Here is a 20,877-nt window from a genome sequence, read left to right on the forward strand (position 1 = left end):
AACTTTGTTGAATTTGCTCTGGTCTTCTGCATCAGTAAAAAAAACAAATATGCTGAAAAACCTCCAGAGCACGAGGTCCCACCACGGTAAGTAGCATTGCAATCTTCCGTATATCCGGGTGGCTATCCATTTATTCACTTCCAGGTAAAGCATAAACCTTTGCTTAAACAGCCTCCACTCATGGTCGATATTTCCAGTCCAATTTACAGCATTAGGAGTTTTAAACCCTTCACATTTTCTCTGCTGATATCAACTGTTACTCACTATGCTCAGTGTGGTGTTTTTTCTCTTCTTTCACTCCTGTGCACAACAGAACTTGGCTGTTCCTTCCACTCTTGGTACCATGCGATGTTTATTTTATTTCAATAAAGGAAATTGGGTTCTTTTTTAAAACAACTAGATTTATTAACTGAGTACCTATCACTAAAAACAGGTAACACACATGCAGACCTCATGGGAGGGCATCCATCTTGAAACTATTAAGCATACAACAACATTTGCAAGATGCAACATTCCCCATATGCAGCACACTCCATCTCTGACTCCTCCTGGTGGTAGAACTCTATCACTACAAATTGTTTATAAATTTAGTTAAGTTTAGATAAGTTTGCTAAATTAAATTAGGTGTTACATAATTTTTGATTAATAACTAATATTATTATTTTTAATATAACACCATTTGGGCTAATTTTTATATCTGCTGTTATGTATATAACAGCAATACTGTATCAAGAAATGACTGAGAGCACTGAATACAGTAACGGTTATGAGATTGGGCAACTAACAAATACAAGAACTCATACACTAGAACTGGTTGTGGCCTGGCTAAACTGTTCTGGTTGAGTTACGACACTTCCCACTTATCCGACAATGCAAAAAGTTGCCAAGCAATGTCCTGTTCACAACATGCTGGACAAATCCAATCTGACTAATAGTTTCCCAATTAACAGTGCCATCAAGCAGCATTTACTCTTCAATAACCTGCTCACTGATGTCATGTGTAGATATTGCTCGACACTCAGCTCACAGAGCTGAGCTGAGAGTGACTGCCCTGGACATTGAGGCATCATTTGACTGAGTGTGGAAGCTTTGAAGAGGGGGTAGTGGAGATTCACCAGCACACTGCCTGGATCATAGAATGTGTCTTATGAGGAAAGGTTGAGCGAGCTATGGCTTTTCTCTTTGGAAAACAAAGAATGAGAAGTAACTTAATAAAGGTGTATAAGATTATGAGGGCCATTGATAGAGGGGACAATTACCACCTTTTTAGCAGGAAGACAATGGTTAATACTAGAGGACATTTTAATTTTGAGACATGGTTACAGGTCCTTTGGTCCACAAGCCTACACCACTCAAATACAACCAATGAACCTACTATCAATGTGTGTCTTTGACTGGCAACCAGACCATCCGGTGGAAACCCACACAGACTTGGGGAGAACATACAAACTCCTTACGGACTGCACAGGATCTGAATGCAGGTCGCTGGCGCTATAATAGCATGGTGCTAACTGCTGCTCTCACCATGTTTACAGTGAATGGAGGAAAGTTTTCCGGAGATATCAAATAGTTTTTTTAAATTTACATAGGGAGTGGTGAGTGCCTGAAATGCATTGCCAAGGGTGGTGGTGGAGCCTGATACAATGGAGCCATTTTAAATATTTAGATAGGAACATGGATGTAAGGAAAATACAGGGTTATAAACGGTGAGGAAGGGATGGGTTAGATATGACAACATATAGCAATCACTGTGGGTTGAAGAGGCTGTACTGTTCTGTGTTCTATGTTCCAAGACACCTAAACTGAAGTCAATAGGCATCGTATTCCAGTGGCTGGAATCACAGCTCAACTCAAATTGGCCTACATTTGGCCCATCTCCTTTGAAACCCTTCCTCTCCATGTATCAATCCAAATGTCTTGTGAGCATTGTAATGGTACCCACATCTTCCCCGGCAGCTCACTCCACATATGGACCACCCTCTGAGTGAAATTTCTCCCTCCTCACATTCAATCCTTGACCTCGACCTGAGATAAAGACTGGGAGCATTCACTTTGTCCATGCCCCTCATGATTTTATATACATTTAGAAGGTCACCCTTCATTCTCCTACACTCGAGGAAATAAAGACCCAGCCTCTCCCTAGAACTCAAGTCCTCCAGTCTTGGCCACATCCTGGTGAATCCCCTCTTCACCCTTCCAACATCTAGTAGCTGGGCTACTAAAACTGCACACACTACTCCAACTGTGGTCTCACCAACAACCTTTAGAGCTGTATCATACTGTTCCAACTTCGTAGTCAATACCTTGCTAATGAAGGCAAGCCTTCTATATCACCCTGTCACCCAGAGTCCCCACTTTTCAGGGAACCGTGCACTTGGACTGTGAGATGTCTCTCTCCCACAACAGTCTCCAGAGCTCTACCATTTACTGTTAAGTCTTGCCATGGTTTGACTTCCCAAAGTGTCACACCCCACACTTGCCAATTCCCTCTTGCCTTTCCTTGGCTCACCCACCTAATTGTTCTAAATTCCATTATAAATGTACTCTTTCTCCCTGTCCATTATACCACCCATTTTGGTGTCACTGACTGTATACTGGTCTTGAATTGCTGGCAGAAGAGCCCTTCCCATTGTATAATGTATAGTGTGACAAATAAACATAGCCCCCAGTAAATTAATCTCCAAACATTGAGACCTCAGCCTCTCTGCAACTGGTTCCTTGATCTTTTTTGCCAAAAAGACGTCAAACAGTAAAGATGGGGACCAACACTTTCTCCACAATCACACTCACCATCACCATCCTGCAGGGATCTGTACTCAGTCCCCTATATACCCATGATTGTGAGGGCCAAAACTGTTCCCACTCCATATTTCAATTCACTTACAGTTAGATATCAGATAATGAGATGAAATACAAGAAAGAAATTGAGAACCTACTGGTCTGGTATCAAGATAACACCTCTCTCTCAAGGTCAGCAAGACAAAGGAAATGGCTATAGACTTCAGAGGAGAGAGGGCTAAGAACCCACTCCCTTGTCCACATCAATGGAGATGAAGTGGAAACGGAGATATGTTCTTGGGTGTAAACATTTCCAATGACCTGACTTTGACTAACCACATTTACATGAAGGTCAAGAAAGCACATCATTAGAACCTTAAGGAAGTTCAGCGTGTCCCCCATATCCCTGAACAACTTTTACAGATGTTCCATCAAAAGCATCCCAACCGCTTGCATCACTGGTTCAGGACCTGCTTCACCCAAAATGAGAAGAAGCTGCAGAAGGTGGTGAACGCAGCTCAGAGCATCAAACAAAGCTTCCCCTTATCCAATAAACACCATCTGCACTTCCCACTGCTCCAGAAAGCCAACACACTGAAGGATGCATTCCACTATCTTCTCCCTCCGCCCAACACAAAATTGCACACAAACACATTCAAAGACAGTTTCCCACAGTCTTTGGACTCCTGAATGAACCTGATCTCAGCGATGCCATGCTGTTCTTGCTGTGTACTAATTTATCTTTCCACTGTGACACTTACATACTGTAATTTTTTAGAAAAAATTAGACATACTGCATAATAACAGGTCATTCAGCCCACTAACCCATGCCACCCAATTAATCTACAACCCTGGTACATTTCGAATGGCGGGAGGAAACCGGAGCCCCTTCAGACGCGGGGAGAATGTACAAACTCCTTACAGACCGCACAGGATTTGGACCCCAGTTAAGATCACTGGCGCTGTAAGAGTGTTGTGCTAACCACCTTGCCAACCGTGCCGATAGTGTGGTCTTGCTTTTCAACTTCGCACTTCTGAGTGCACGTTGGAGTCGACTTGTTGGAAACCCTTCTTACCATTTCAAAATACGTGGAATATGATATCAACGCATTGTACCAAGGCTTGAACAAAACCCAGATCTACCTCCGTTTCTTTGATGACAGGATCATAATGTTCGGGGCACCACTTGAGATGGTTTCAATCTGTAGTCAGGCATTCCTTCAAACTAACTTACAGTCAGACCCAAGCCTCATAACATAACACAGAGTACATTATAGTCATTGACATCCAGCAATAAGACAAAGTAGTATCGGGCAAAGCGTCAACACGAGATGGCCTTAATTACACACCCACAAGTAGCATACACAAAATGGAAAAAATATAGACATTTTAAGCACTCATAGGTAGAGACAACAATTCAAATTCAAGCTTATTTATCATCTAATTGACCCAGTAAAACCCGACGAGACAGCGTCCTCCGGTCCACCTGAGCAAATAGGGCAAACACACATACAGACAACACACATACAGACAAATATGGCACATGCATACAGAAACAGTATTTAAAATAAATATTATTAATAAATAAATAGTTGAGTCTGAGAGTTGTTATAGCTGTTAAAAAGGATCCTTTTAGTGTAGATTTCTGCAGTTTAAAGTATTCCTTGAAGCAGCCAAAGCCTAATTATATTGAACCTGCCTTGCTGCTACAAAAATCATCACATGTGAATGAAGGGAACAAAGAGAACTTGCATTTATATAGCACCTCTAACATGATGTAGCAAGTTGTTGGAACATCCTCCTCACATTTTCTTTCAGATGGCTTCATTTTCTCTTCTCAATCTACAGCTACCAGGCATGAGTGTGACCAAAAATTAATTAGTTCCTTGTGGTGGCACACTTTCTCATGGCGAACCGATCCTGCATGTAGCGCCATGTGGCGGGGCAACCATGGGAAGATGGCACTGTCAGGGTTATCTCTCTGCCTCAAGTCTCCTGCCCAGCGCGCGTCTGGGGCAGCAATTCTGATGTCACAATGCATAAGGTGACTGAGCTCATGCTGCCCTTAAAGGGACGTGAGCTGCATTTGAATAAAAACAGTCGTTAAGAACTTTCAATGTGGTGGCTGAGTCTTTCTTGGCTGTGTCCAGCACTACATACTTTATTTTATTTTTACGCACACATGAAGTAATTTGGAATTTTCTAAACAATATCAAGAAATACCATTACTGTCTTTAACATGAGATTCAGTATAGTTGGTTCTCAGACATCAGTGAAACACGAAAGTCTGCAGATGCTGTGATTATAGTAAAACCACACCGAAATGCTGGAGGAAATCAGCCGGTCTTTTCAGTGTCTATAGGAGACAAAGATCTATTGCCGACATTTTGGGCCTGAGCCCTTCTTCAAGGAATAAGGCAGAAGTAGGAAATCTCAGAAAGTCTCAGAATTCAGACAATGCTGGATGGGGGATGAATCCGGACCAACCAAAGGTGTTAATTGGATATGAGAAGGGGAGAGGCAAGAATTCACAATATTTGTGTTAAAGGAGACGGAATGGGGAAACAGAGACAGGGAAAAGTGATGGGAAAAGAAGGTGGGGCAGGGGGGTGGGGTGGTTAATGAAAGCCAGAGAAGTCTATATTAATGCCATCCGGTTGGAGGATGCCAGTCGGAATATGAGATGATGTTCCTCCAATTTGTCAATCTGACAGAGCATGAGACCATGGACAGACATGTAGGCAAGGGAATGGGATAGATAATTGAAATGGGTGGCTATTGCGGTAGAGAGAACCAAGGTGTTCAACAAAATTCAACAAAGTCTGCGCCCAGTCTCTCTGATGTAGAGGAGACCACAGCGGGAGTGGACCAGATGCAGCAGATGACCCCGGCAAGTGAAATGTTGCTTCATTTGGAAGGACTATTTGGGACCCCAAACGGTGGCGAGAGAGGAGGTGTGGGTGCAAGTGAAGCATCTCCTGCAGCCACAGGGGTAGGACCCAAGGGAACATTGGTGGTGAGGGAGGAGTGGACAAGGGAGTCATAGACAGAGCATGGGAAGCCCGGTCCTGTGGGTCAGTGGGTTCAGGGTGAAAGATCAAGTCGAAGGCTTGATCCTGAAGGTCACCAGGGCCAAGGTGGAGACTTGTTTCAGGAGTTCCGTCCTGCAGGTCTTCGGGGCCAAGGGAGAGACCTGCATCAGCAGCTCGGCCCTGTAAACCACCAAGACCAAATTGGTGACCGAGGTGGAGGGTCCTTGAGGCAGCAGTCCCTGGGTTGCAAGCTTCTAATCCTTGATGGATGCCAGGTGTACATAGAATCGGCGGTTGAATGTGTGGATCCAGTGGAGGATGAGGTGTAGGAGAGATCCTTGGCAGATCGTGGCGAGTGATGTATGGAGATGCAGTAGTGAGAGAGCAAGGGTCCGCTGGTATCTGCCCCTCAAGCTGAGGGTAGTCCATAGGATATGTCGAGAGAAGCAAAGAGAGCAGGAGTCAATGCAGCACAGGTACCTGAGATCCCGGTGGGGAAAACTGGAAGGCTTGGAACCAGAGCTGGAATCCACGTGGTACCAGATGGCGGCAGGGGCAAGTAGCAAGGAAGGACACATGGCTGTGGAAGCACAACTGGGTGAGAACATAGTTGTAGAGCTTGAGAGCAGCAGGCAGTGCAGATGGGGAGCAGTGAGAGAGACTCTCAGAACTCCCTTCAAAGAGGGGGAAGAGAACTTCTTCAGGGCAGGTATCCCTTGAAGAGATTTTGCAACATAGAAACATAAAAGATAGGAGCAGGAGTAGGTCATTCGACCCTTCGAGCCTGCTCCGCCATTCAACGAGATCATGGCTGATCTTAAAGTTCAGTACTCCATCCCCGCCTTCTCTTCGTAACCTTTAATACTCTTATACTGAAGAAATATATCTAATTCCCTCATAAATATATTTAATGAACCTGCCTCTACTGCCCTCTGTGGCAATGAATTCCACAGATTCACCACCCTCTGGGTAAAGAAATTCCTCCTCATCTCGGTCCTAAATGGTTTGCCTATTATCCTCAAACCATGGCCCCGTGTTCTGGATTTTCCCATCATTGGAAACATCCCATCTGCATCCATTCTGTCCAGTCCTGCCAGAATTTTATATGTCTCTATGAGATCCCCTCTCAATCTTCTAAACTCCAGAGAGTACAGATGCTTCACAGATCAACTGAACTGAGTGAAACACGAAAGTCTGCAGACACTGTGGTTGTAGTAAAAACACTGAAATGCTAAAGGAACAGTCAGTCTTTTCAGAATCTATAGGAGACAAAGCTCTATTGCCGACATTTCAGGCCCTTCTTCCTTCAAGGAATAAGCCAGAAGCAGGAAATCTCAGAAAGTCTCAGAATTCAGACAATCCTGGATGGGGGAGGAATCCAGACCAACAAAAGGTGTTAATTGGATAATGATAAAGGAGGAGGTAAGAATTGATCATGTTTGTGCGAAAGGAGACAGGATAGAGAGACAAAGATGGGGAAAGGTGATGGGGGAAGAAGGATGGTTTTAATGAAAGTCATCTAGTTGGAGGATGTCCAGTTGGAAGATGAGGTCTTGTTCCTCCAATTTATGGAGTCTGGCAGTGCATGACACCATGTCAGCAAGGGAACAGAATGGAGAATTGAAATGGGTGGCCACAGGAAGATCCACACTATTGCGCCGGACAGAGCCGAAATGCTCAACAAAGTGATCTCCCAATCTGCGTCCAGTCTTTCCGACGTAGAGGAGACTGCAGTGGGAGCACCAGATGCAGTAGATGGACCTGGCAAGTTCATAAGTGAAATACATTCTCTAGTTCAGTGGTTTTCAAACTGCCGCCCACCCCATAAACTCGCATTCCACCTTAAGCAATCCCTATGCTATAAGTGCTCTGTGATTAGTAAGGGATCAGTAAGGAAATTCCAGTCTGATTTCCTGCTGTGTAAGGGATGTGCCACTGGATGGCCACTTCTTGCGAGTTGCTCCTCTCCTAAAGTACAATTCGTCTTCAAAGGGGCCAGCTGAGAATCCGGGATGGAGGCAGAGCAGGCAAGAGGTGGAGGAAAGGTTCGCGCAGGCAGGAGTACCTTCTGTGGGACCAGAAGGAGCTCTCTCATCTCATAAAAATGAACAGCTGATAAATAGGACAGGACGATAAACTTGTTTGACCTGTCTGAAAGATTTCCAGCAGCTCAATTAAAGACAATTATTATTATAAATGCTCAATTATCCATGGTCCAAGCACTGTGCGAAAAGGCCTCAAATTTGCATATCATTTGTTTAAGATACATTTGAGAGGCGACATGGAGAGGAACAAACTGGCATGACTCCTGCCGCATCCCATTATATATATATATAAAACAAACTATATAGTTTGTTCACTATATAGATTCTCGGAACTGATGAAAGGCACTTCAACACTGGAGAACCCAATAACAAGGAGATCATGGGTTTCACAGTGGTTCACAACAACATCACATTGCAGGGGATTACCTATCCTTCCATTTTCAAGTTACTGTGTGGTTTAGACATGCTGCGGTTAGTGCAATGCTGTTACAGCACCGGCGATCAGGACCAGGGTTCGAATACCGCGCTGCCTGAACATTCTCCCTGTGTCTGCGTGGGTTTTCCCCGGGGGGAGCCTCCAGTTTTCTCCCACTGTTCAAAACATACCAGGGGATGTAGGTCAGTCGGATGTAATATATGGCATGGGCTCGTGGGCTGAAATGGTCTGTTACCGTGCTGTATGTCTAAAATTTAAATTTAAATAAAAAATTAAATTTAAGTTTCAATCTCTTCTCTCCAGTGCAGAGACGGATACCTTTAAAACACTGTCACCTCAGCACGTTGAGGACTGACTTATTCTCTCGAGGCAAAACCCTCAGCTAAAATTATAAATAACTGCTCTGATCCCTGCCAATCTCCCCTCTCCACTCCAAAATTATTACACATTACCTACTGGGGATGTTTTTATAACCATGGTTTAACTATTAATATTTAGTGCAATTACATTTAACATAAATGAAAAAAAATCAACCAGTTGAAAAAAATGTTCACAAACTTCTCTTCAGTTCAGCTAACATGTTGCCTTATAACAGGAAATTGCAATAGTTTAGTTCTTACAGCAACCAGGACTCAATAATGTAGTTATAGTTAGTTTAAAATATTCTGACAACAAAATTTACATTTTTAATATGCTTCTCTTTTTACCTGAACCTTTCGGTGATGTTCCTCCTCAAATCAGTCTGAAATGCTTTGATACTTAGGCAAGCAATATGTTCAGGGACTCCTTTATATACATAATAACTCATCAGTAATGATGAGATTTGGCCGTTGTGGTTTTCTATACAAAGATTCTGATTGGTTCGCCTTGGTCTAGAATTACGGGCTTATTTTACAGTTACACCCCAAAGAAGGAATATTTGCTTCAGCCGCAATTCCAGATGCTTCACAAAATCTCTTAGAATGTATCTTTTAGTGTGGTTCAGCTCAAAGCTAAAGCAGGAATGTTTCCTTTAGTGAGCTTTCTACCCACTATAAAGACTAAGAATAGAATTACATACCATTTAACATACACCTCAATTATGTTTGTCGAACATGTACACTTAATAACGTATTCCACCAAGATACACTTTATCCATGTTTAAATACACTTTATAATTCCACATCCACTGGATATATCTAAATAGCCTGTGTACACAGAATCTCCAATTTATTTTAATTTTATTTTATTTTATTGGAAGACCATAATCAGAAATTTCCTGTCAGATATTAAATATTTTTTTAGTTTTAACTTTAAACGTTCACCTACACCCTGTTAAAAATGTGCAGCTCTGGAAATTGTTCTCTTAAAATGAATGGCACTTTACCAAAATGGCAGCAATTGTTAGGTTTTGGAAAAGTTTCCCTTGCTCGAAATGTTGGCCATGCCTTTTCTCTTGCGCTAGTCCTCCAGCACATAGATTTTAGCTTCAAATACCAGCATCTACAGTATATAAAAGTAAAAGACAAAAATTTCTGTTTATTTTTATTAAGTGACGACATTGTTTAACGGGTTTATCTTATAGATTGAACTTTAAATAAATGGGAAGAGGGGGTGAGGGAAGGAGGGAAGGGAGGGGGGAAAAGGGGAGAAAATGACACTGTATATATATTTAAGAAGAAAAATGTCTGCATGTATTTTGGTCAGTATGGTTTATAGTGTGAAAAATAAAAAATTTAAAAAAAATACCAGCATCTGCCGAGACTCTCCTGTGGGTCTCCGTGGTATGGGGAATCTGATTCAGAGACATGTTTGTCTCCTTGGAATGGGATATCTGTTTCAGGGCAATGTTTGTCTCCGGGGAATTGGGTATGTGTTTCAGTGTGATGTGGGTCTCCTTGGAATGGGGTATCTGATTCAGGGCGATGTATGTCTCCGTGGTATGGGGTATCTGTTTCAGGGTGATGTTTGTCTCCTTGGAATTGGTTATCTGATTCAGGGTGGTGTGGGTCTCTGTGGAATTGGGTGTTTGTTTCAGGGTGATGTGGGTTTCTGTGGAATTGGGTGTCTGTTTCAGGGTGATGTGGGTTTCCTTGGAATTCTAGATGTATCGAAATACTCTGGCTATGCCATGGGGGGACTTGAACCCATGTCAATGCACAGACGGTGCTGAAATTTGCTGTTAATCCAGTAACTCTGATACTGCTCCACTAAATATAGGAAAACGCCTCGTCTCAGAACTGACGCCCTCATGCTGTTGCTGTGCTTGATGGGAGAAAGTGTGACTCAATTGCAACTGACCCATCTCCCACTTTAACCAGAGGCTGAAAATCACCCAGCCACGGAAGAGGAATGTACAAATCTCCACTGAAAGAGAAAATAAAATGCATCCTACATCCTAATGGGTGCCAATGTGTGAGGTTGCTTTGAACTGGGAGCTGAGCCCACTAGGCATCGATAAGATTTTCGGAGATCCAAGTTGATGACCATGAGTCAGAAAGGAGGATGGAGATCAAGAATCTGGTTGTGTGGTGCCAGGACAACAATCTTGCTTTCAATTTCAATAAGATTCCACCTGCATTGAATTCGCCCATCGTTATTGAATGAAGATCTACCGGGACCAATGCCTGAAGAGGGACAACAAAATCAGTGAACTGGTGTGGACTCAAAAGGCCAACATGGCCTGTTTCCACTCTGTACATGGTTATATGGTTATATGTACGATTATGACATTTAAAAGGGATCTGGGCAGATATTTATTGTAGCACTATCAATTAGACCTGACAGACCAGAATTCGAGATTAATAGGCTTTAATCACTATAAAATTACAGTCATATTTTTCATGCTGTTGGCCCGATTCCAAGGCAGTACTGACAGAGGGGACTAGATGATACCGCCTTTGTTAGGGATCCTGGAGGGGGAGGAGCTACAGTATCGGGGGTGAGCCAACAGTACAATGGCTGCAATACTGTGTTGAGTCAAAGGCACCTGTTTCCATGTTGTGCATCTCTTTGATTCTGCAATCATCCAGTGTCACAATCTATTTGCTTCTACCTGTCCCAGGGGTTGCAAAGAATGGGCCTGTCCGTGTTTTCATTTTTAAAATTTTATTTACATCAGGGTACAGCCATTTAAACCAGTGCCACCCAATTACACCCAAATTTACCTACAACCCCATACGTTTTAGAGTGGTAGGAAACCAGAACACCGAAAGGAAACCCACACAGACGCGGTAAGGATGTACAAACTCCTCAGAGACTGCACAAATACACCAACCCAGGTCACTGTTGCTGTAATAGCATAACACTAACTGTGCTGACCACGTTACAATGGTTTATTTGGACTACGACTTTCTGCCTGCTCCTCTTAGAAAATGTTCAGCAGAAAATTAATTTGAAAGCCACAGGGTGAAGGCCACAGTAGATCCTGTCTTATAATTTCCCCGAGCAGACTGTCAACCCCATTTGCCAAGATGCCCTATTAATGGAGGTTTCAAACGAGCACCAAAACTTTGACTGGTGGTGTGAAGGCCTCCTCCCATGTTGGATCCTTCTTACACAGCCTCTGCTTGCTGGACTGAGGACGAGACCATCATCCATTTCCTTGTTGAATGGGTGCTTGCCAGAAGAGTCTGGAAAGAGAAGCAATGGGCTTTGTCAAGATTTATCCCAAACAGCTGTGTAAAATAGAGGTTTGTCTTCTGTGTGCTATTCCCAGGGACACACACTGAGACAAATCCTCTCTGAGCTGGAAGATTTTCTGCTTGGTAAAAGACAGACTCTGGTGTGTCTGAAACATGCAACAAGCTGTTCATGACCAAATACTGTAAACTGGCATATTCTGTGGCCCACAACCACATACTGAAACCGATGCACCCACCACAAATGTTACAGAGGAAAAGACCGTGGTTTCAGGCTCTCATGACATTAAACACTGAGCTTCTGCAACCTGTTTAAAAAAATCCTCCAAGTGTTTGGTGAAAATTCCTTTATTGTCGTGTGCAATGATACACAAGATTTGTTGACTTTTGTTTGCCCATAAAGGCACACAAAGAGGCACCAGCCCAGCGCCCTTAAGAGAAAGAGAAGCAAAGGAAGGTCCTTTCAGAGACACTATGGATTCACCTCCAAGACACCTGTGATTTCTGCTGCTTGTTCATTACAGCGGTGAACTCGAGCTCCTAGTTCCCAACCTCCATTACAATCTACAGTCTTTTTGAGTTTTGCGCTTGCTTGTTGTTACCTCAGCGCATCACACCTTGCTAGCGAGCCATCATCTTAAAACAGTGGAACTGGAACTTCCCAATGACAAGATCTAAACAGCACTTTATTTACAGGGCAGGATTCCGCGTGGCTTGGAAAGAGGAACAGCGCCAAAAACCGACGAGGAGCCTTCAAGAAACATTAACTTGTCGCATTTTCTACAGCTGCTGCCAGCCATGTTGAGTGCTTCCAGCATTTTCTGTTTCAGAATTCCAGTATCAGTAGTTTTATTTATTTTCATAAACTTTTGTGAGGCTGATACTCAACCCTCATCTGTCTAGTGTCTTTGATTTTAATAGTTTTCCTTCCCCAAGTGTGGACTTAGTTGTGAAATGTTCTGTGTATTTGCCTTGAATTACAGGGTAGCTCCTCAACCATATCATCTGACTGAACTTCCCTTTGAAGTTCCTGACAGGAGATCATTGGAGTTTCTGCCAATCCGATTGCTTTTGGATTCTGTACCCGTGGTGGATTGTACAAGATAAATTTAAGGGCTACCTACTTGCACCTGGTTACTGCAGGCATGTCAATATCCTCCTTGTCAGGCCATCACTGCTAGCAGCTATGCATTACCTCAATGCACAGTCCTCACACAAGTTGAATTCAGGCTTAATCACTGGCCATTAATTATCCACGCAGCCTTCTACTTGCTGGGCTATCAATAGTGAGGAGGCCAGTGGTAGTGTCTGTGTCAGCATGTGTTGGATGGCCTGCATCCTGTGATAATGAATGGATTTGAGCAGTTCACTGGGCCTGGGGCTAGCGGCTGCTCCTCTGTAATCATCTCCAGCCACTCCATCATTTTACTACAAAAGGCCTGTGATTCAGTCAGGGCCTAATCAAGCCATCAACAGCAATAACTTGTTCTTATCTTGCCCCTTAAAATATCACTTTCCGAGGGCAGCAAGGGGGTTTATATCCGAGTACCACTTCATATGTCGAGATGTTTGGAGGGCACTTCTCGGCTATGAGCATGGTATTGAAGCACACTGGCTGTATTTTGATCCAATGCAGGTTACACAGTCTGCAGAACCTATATAATCCTGCATCTACTTTGTAAATAATTTGCCCATATAATAGCATTGTATCCTTACCTTTATGGGTTTCTATCTATTCTCTAATGTTTCTATTTCTTCATTCTTTATAACCACAAGTAGGAACCATAGAACCATAAAATGCTACAACACAGAAACAGGCCCTTTCGGGCCTTTTTTTGCCTAGTCCTACTGACCTGCACCCAGTTCATAGACCTCCATGGCTCTCCCATCCATGTTCTTGCCCAAATTCTTCTTAAATGTTAAAATTGAGCTCACATTCACCCCCTCAGCTGGCAGCTCGTTCCACCACTCTCTGTGTGAAGCAGTTCCTCGTAATGTTCCCCCTAAACCTTTCCCTTTTACTCTTAACCCATGTCCTCTGGCTTGTATCTCTCCTACCCCAGTGGGAAAAACCCTATCTACATTTAGTCTATCTCCCCCTTAAAATTTTAAACACCTCTATCAAATCTCCCCTCATTCTTCTACACTCCAGGGATTATTTTTTCTTAGACATACATTTTGGCCTGTGTCACCCAATTTCACCCAATTAACCTACACCCCTGGTACGTTTTGAATGGTGAGAGGAAGCCGGAGCCCTCAGGGAAAACGCATGCAGGCATGGGGAGAAAGTACAAACTCCTTACGGACAGTGCGGGATTCGAACCCCGGTGCTGTAGAGGGATGCACAAACTAGGTTTCCTGAGCCTGTTACCATGCTGTATGTCTTAAAAAATGTTAAAAACTGATCAGCAAACTCCAAGACCTGGACCTCACTGTGTAATTGGATCCTGGATTTCCTCACTTCCAGACCCCAATCAATGCGCATTGGCAAGAACACCTCCTCCACAATCTCCATCAGCACCGGAGCACCACAAGGCAGCGTACTTAGCCGCCCTACTCTACCCACTTTACATCCACGACTGCGTGGCCCCATATAACAATAACACCATCTACAAATTTGCTGATGCTACAGTCATGAGCTGTTTACAGAAAGGGCAGGAGGGCAGCTTGACATCTTAAGTGAATGCTGACAGCAACCTCTCACTCAATGTCACTAAAGCCAAGAGCTGATTGTAAACTTCAGCAACGGAAAACCAAAGGTGCGCGACCCAGTGATCACTGGGGAATCAGATGTGGAGAGGGTGAGCAAGTTTAAATTCCTGGGAGTCACTATGTCAGAGGACCTGTCTGGAACCCAACATTCTTTTTACTTTTTTAAATTGTTTTTATTGAGTTTAATATATAAGCTTACATATATAGATTTAGAAACAAAAGTAAGTACACACAAAACAAACCCAGAATAATAGATGAAACTAAGTCGAGAATTCCTTAATAAACATAAACAATAATTTGAATTCATCTGTAAAACCGCGTTAAACCCATTTGCTGAGTTAAGCCAAATAAAAAGGAAAACAAAAACTACATCTAACCCGCCCCCTCCCTCTATTCAAGGTTACCTTATATAATAGATGAAAATGTGGATCCAATGGTGGCCCTGGACATTGGACAGTGAATCTCTGATTGCACGATAATTCTTCATTTCTCCAATTATAATAAAATTCTAAGAATGGGCCGACTCTACTGTCATCATGAAAAGTAGCACATCAGCACCTCTAATTCCTCACAGGTTTGTGGAGGTTTGATATGACATTGGTGACTTTGGCAAACTTCTACAGATGAGTGGTGGAAAGTGTGCTGACCGGCTGCATCACATCCTGGAATGGGGTGGGGGGGCGGGGGTGGCACCAATACTGAGCATGAAGCACAGCAAAAGGAGGTGGATCCAGCCCAGGATGTCACAGGCAAAACTCTCCCCACCATTGAGAACATCTAGAGGGAGCGCTGCCGTCGGGGAGCAGCACCAAGCTTCAAGGATCCACACCACCCGGCACAAGCTCTGTTCTCACTGCTCCCATCGGGAAAGAGGGAGAGGTGCCACAGGACTTGCACCACCAGGTTCAGGAACAGCTGCTACCCCTCCACCATCAGACTCTTCAACAGCAAACTACATCACGGACTCATTTAAGGTCTCCAACTTTACACTTTATTTATTATTGATTTTTTTTCTCTCTATGGTGGACAATCAGTTTGTTTACATTTCAATCTTTGTTTATATTTCTTTCTTTTGTATGTATTTTTATCTTGAGTACAATTTATACTATCAAAAAAATATAAATTCTGCCTGGCCTGCAGGAAAAAATATCTCAGGGTTAAATGTGATGTCATTTATGTGTAGGGGAGCATTTTGGGTCCAGTGATCATAATGTCATTAGTTTCAAGTTAATTATGGAGAAGGGTTGGTCTGGGGAAATGAGAAAGGATCTAGAATGCGTGGATTGGGGTGTTGTTTTCTGGAAAGGATGTGTGAGGTAAGTGAAAGACCTTCAAAGTTGTAATTTTGAGTCTGTATGTTCTTGTCAGGATTAAAGGCCAAGTTCACAGGCATTGGGAATCTTTTTTTCCCCCTGAGGGATTTTGGGGATCTGGTTTGGAAGAAAAGAGAGACACATATAGCAGGTATAAGCAACATGGAAAAAAGTGAGTTACTTGAGGAAAATAAAAAAATGCAAGAAAAATCTCAAGAATGAAATCAGGAAAGCAAACGGACAGTAAAGGTCAAAATTGGTCACCTTGAAGATCAGAGTGGTTGGCTTTGTATGGAGTCAAAAGGGATGGGGGAGATCTTAAATGTTTTTCTTAAATCAGTATTCACTCTGGAAATGGGCATAGAGTTATGGGAAATAAGGAAAACAAGCAGTGAGGTCATGGAACCAATACAGATTAAAGAGGAGGAGGTGCATGCTGTCTTAAAGCAAATGAGGGTGGATAAATCCCCAGGTCCTGACAAGATATTCCCTTGGACCTTAAAGGAGGCTAGTGTAGAAATTACAGGGGCTCTGACAGGAATATTTAAAATGTCCTTCACCACGGGTATGGTGCCAGATGATTGGAGAGCAGCTCATGTTGTTCCGTTGTTTAAAAAAGGCTCGAAAAGTAACCCTGGAAATGACAGGCCAGTCAGCCTGATGTCAATAAGAGGTACATTATTGGAAGGTGTTCTAAGAGATCAGATATATAATTATTTGGATAGCCAGGGACTGATTAAAGATAATCAAAATGGCTTTATGCATGGTAGATTGTGTTTAACCAATTTAGAGTTTTTCGAGGATGTTTCCAGGAAAGTTGACAAAGGCTGTGGATGTTGTATACATGGACTTTAGTCACGCCTTCGATAATGTCCCACATGAGAGGTTAGTCAGGAAGGTTTACATGCTAGGTATTCATGGTGAAGTAGTGAACTGGATTCAACAACGGCTGGACATGAGAAGCCAGAGAGAAGTGGTGGATGATTGCTTCTCAGATTGGAGGTCTGTGACTAGTGGTATAACTCAGGGATTGGTGCTGGGACTATTGTTGTTTGTCATCTATATCAATGATCTGGATGATAATGTGGTAAATTGGATTAACAAGTTTGCAGATGATGGTAAGATTGAAGGTGTCCTGGACAGTGAAGAAGGTGATCAAAGTTTGCAGAGGGATCTGGGCCAATAGGTAAAATGGGTTGAAAAATGGCAGATGGAACTTAAAGTAGACAAGTGGAAGGACCAACCAAGAAAGGACATACACGGTGAATGGCAGGGCACCGAGGAGTGTGGTAGAACGGAGGGATCTGGGAATACAGATACACGATTCCCTGAAAGAGGTGTCATGTGGATAGGGTTGTAAAGAGAGCTTTTGGCACATTTGGCCTACGAAGTATTGAGTATGGAAGTTGGGATGTTATGTTAAAGTTGTATAAGACATTAGTGAGGCCAGTTTTGGAGTATTGTGCGCAGTTTTGGTCGCCTAACTACAGGAACAATATCAGTAAGATAGAGAGCATGCAGAGAAGATTTAATAGGATGTTGCCCAGACTTCAGGGACTGAGTTACAGGGAAAGGTTTAACAGGTTAAGACTTTATTCCCTGTTGCGTAGAAGAACGAGGGGTGATTTTATAGAGATATTTAAAATTATGAGGTGGACAGACAAGTAAATGTATTCAGGCTTTTTCCACTGAGGGTAGGTGAGATACAAACCAGAGGATATGGGTTAAGGGTGTAAGGGGGAAAGTTTAAGGGGAACCTGAGGGAGAACTTCTTCACTCAGAGAGTGGTGGGAGTGTGGAACAAGCTACCAACTTAAGTGGTAAATGTGGGCTCGATTTTAACATTTAAGGGAAATTTGGATGGGAGAGGTATGGAGGGCTATGGACTGAGTGCAGGTCATTGGTAGTAGACAAGAAAAAGTGGTTCGGCACAGACTAGAGGGGCTGAGGTGGCCTGCTTCTGTGCTGTAATTGTTCTATGGTCTGCTTCCAGCTTCCCCGACGTAGACGAGGCCACATTGTGAGCACCGGATGCAGTAAACGAACTATGCAGACTCTGAGGTGAAGCGTTGTTTCAATTGGAATCACAAATGATAGCGTGGAGGGAGGTGTCGCACTTTTTGTGGACAAGTGGCAGGGAAGCAATCAGTGGGACGAGCAGGGAGTTGCAGAGGGAACGATCCTTGCAGAAAGTGAAAAGGGGGATGAGGAGAAGACAAGTCTGGTGGTGAGACCCATTTGTAGGTGACATAAATTATGGAGAATGGTACATTGGACACAAAGGCTGCTGAGGTGGGACATGCAGACTTCCTTGAGAGCCATGGACAAAGTTTGGGAGGTATGGAGACTTTGGTAAGTACTGCATTGAGAGTCTATGAGGTGGTGTGGGTGAGGGCTGCATTGAGAGGTGTAGAGAGGAAGGCTTATTTACTGAAGATGGAGGACATCTCAGATGTCCTGGAATGGAAAGCCATGTTGTGGAGGCAGAGGTGGAGGAGAAGGGGAACTAAGAGAAAGGAATAGAGTCCTTACAGGAGACTCGGTGGAAAGAGGTGTAGTTGTGGGAGTCAGTAGGTGTTGAAATCTGCTGGGTCCCTGCCTGTGTGGCTGGACAAGTAATTCCTGCCTCCACCTGCCAAATCCAGTTGGTGAATATTGAGACATATTTAATAGTAAAAGGTCCATTTCAGAAATACATCTAATTTTATGCTTGCATATGCTAGTTACTTGAGTGCAAGGCTCTCAGGCATAAAATAATGGCAGACAATGTTTACAGATTCCAGCGACAGTCATGTCTTCCTCTCTCCACCTCTTTCTGCTTTCCTCAAGGGACCGCCCCCCACCCCCGTCATTCCCTGGCTTGCTCACCCTTGCCATCCATCCCTTCCTGCTCCCAGCCACTTTCCCCTGCAACTGCGGGAAGTGCAACGCCTGCCCCTACACATTCTCACTAACCACCATCCAGGGACCACCCAGCAGGTGAGAGAGAGATTCACAGGCACCTGGTCTGCTGGATTTTGTGCTTGCGATATGGCCTCCTCTAACGCCAATGAAACCAAGCAGAAGCTATGTGGCTACTTTCCGCAGTGGCCATTTTGAGCTACCTTTTGCAAGCCCATGTCACCTTCCCTTCCATTCCCACACTGGCCTGCCTGTCCTCAGCTTTCTCCACTGCAAAGGTGAGGCCAAACACAAAATCGAAGAATTGTGCCTCCATTCCGCCTGGATAGTGAATGAATCAACAATGTTACAACCTAGACCAGTGGTTCCCAAACTTTTACTTTCCACTCACATACCACTTTAAGTATTCCCTATGCCATAAGTGTTCTGTGATTAATAAGTGATTGCTCAAGGTGGTATGTGAGTAGGAAGGGAAGACTGAGAACCACTGCTCTGGACTCGAATTGTTACTGAAATATTTTGCTTGAGAAAAATTGTCATTGGCCCATTTCCTTTGGAGTTATGAAACCGTGCACATAACGAGTCAATTTGGAATGATTAAAACAGTGGTTTTCAAACTTTTTCTTTCCACCCACATACCACCTTAAGCAATCCCTTATTAATCACAGAACACGTATGGCATAGGGAATACTTAAAGTGGTATGTGAGTGGAAAGTAAAAGGTTGGGAACCACTGGCCTAGACCAACAGCAAAAGAAATTCACCAAGACGATGGTATCTTCAAAACAATGATTTTTATTAATAACTATTAATAATATAAAATCTTACTTAACTCTAAACTTAACTCCACTATGCGTAAATCCATGTGAGTGTGTGGCAGATCCCAAACCATTACACAATTCTGAAGTCAATTTTAAAGTTCAGACCTTGAAATCTGTTGTGTTGAAATTCAGAGTCTTTAAACTGTTGTTCATAAGTAATTATGGAGTAGGTAAAGCACCAAGTCATTATACTTCTCAAAACTTGCAAATTCTTGTTGAGTTTCTTTCAGAGGAATGTTCCTTCATACAAATGATTTTTCACAAATTCCCCTCTATTGCATGGAGTTGATGGAACTGTGATTTACATGATGATTTCACAAACCCAGGCAAGGGATAAGTGGAGTGACCATTACAATGGCCAAAATGACACTGCCCTCTCTTGACCAAGAGAGACAGTCAAAGTGACCCTTTTCTTCGAAGCCACTGATTCTGTGTTCCTTGCCTGACAAGGGAAAACAGAACAGCGCCTTTCTCACTGAAGGTTACTGCATCTCTCTGACTCATGAAAACTGGTTCAGAATATTAAGGACACTTTCTTGAAGTGTCCAAATAACATGACATCACCACTGTCTTCGTTTGACGCTTCATTTCTTCAAAAGTATGAGTAAACAAACAGATGGCCTCTGGCTTATCTATACAGGCCAACAGCAAATGGTTGTTTTTATACACAGGTGCCTTTCTGAGCAAACATTCATTGTCTTCAGCATTTCAACATAACAATCCACTTTAATTTTATGACCTGTGCCAACTCCAGCCAAGCAGTGTCCAAAAGAATTTTGTGCTAACATGACTGTATGATCTGTCTTTGTGTGTAAGTGTCCCTGTTTCCAAACCCACAAAATAATTTAACTAAAAATAATGTTATAACCTAAAGATTAATAACAGCACAATTCTGTAACAACAGCATGACTGCTTTTGGGTAGCCCACACTTCCTCTGTTTCTTTCTCTCTCCACTGATTGTGACGCGTGATCAAATCGGGTTTGGTGCGTTCACAGAGAAATGACTCCAGGCACTGGCTAAACAAACAATGAATGATCTTTATTGCAAGCACCAAACAACACTCGGTACTTTAAACTATGTAAGCAGTCACATTGGATACAGTGATCTCTGATACCAATGGCTGCTTAATCTCCCTCTCACACCTGCAGTAATATTCAGTAACTAGCACACTCTTACCGTACCATGACTTCAACATGTACTCCCAGTTCCCTGTTCCAA

The 20,877-nt window shown here is 43.1% G+C and overlaps 1 protein-coding gene across 10 annotated transcripts in view; it reads right to left on the bottom strand.

Moving 5' to 3' along the window:
* Positions 1-9,106, bottom strand: part of LOC138758187 (annexin A3-like) — a 127,565-nt gene extending 118,459 nt beyond the window's left edge. Inside the window, exon 1 of one of the 10 annotated variants that reach the window (XM_069926755.1) lies at positions 8,999-9,106. The gene's annotated coding sequence lies outside the window, so the exon portion shown is untranslated. Of the gene's footprint in view, positions 1-4,530; positions 4,797-8,998 lie in introns of those variants that run through there. The other 9 variants (XM_069926760.1, XM_069926757.1, XM_069926763.1 and 6 more) reach the window with 9 other exon arrangements.
* Positions 9,107-20,877: the final 11,771 nt, after the last annotated feature.

The sequence above is a fragment of the Narcine bancroftii genome, chromosome 3, assembly GCF_036971445.1.
Source record: "Narcine bancroftii isolate sNarBan1 chromosome 3, sNarBan1.hap1, whole genome shotgun sequence".
Classification (NCBI taxonomy): domain Eukaryota; kingdom Metazoa; phylum Chordata; class Chondrichthyes; order Torpediniformes; family Narcinidae; genus Narcine; species Narcine bancroftii.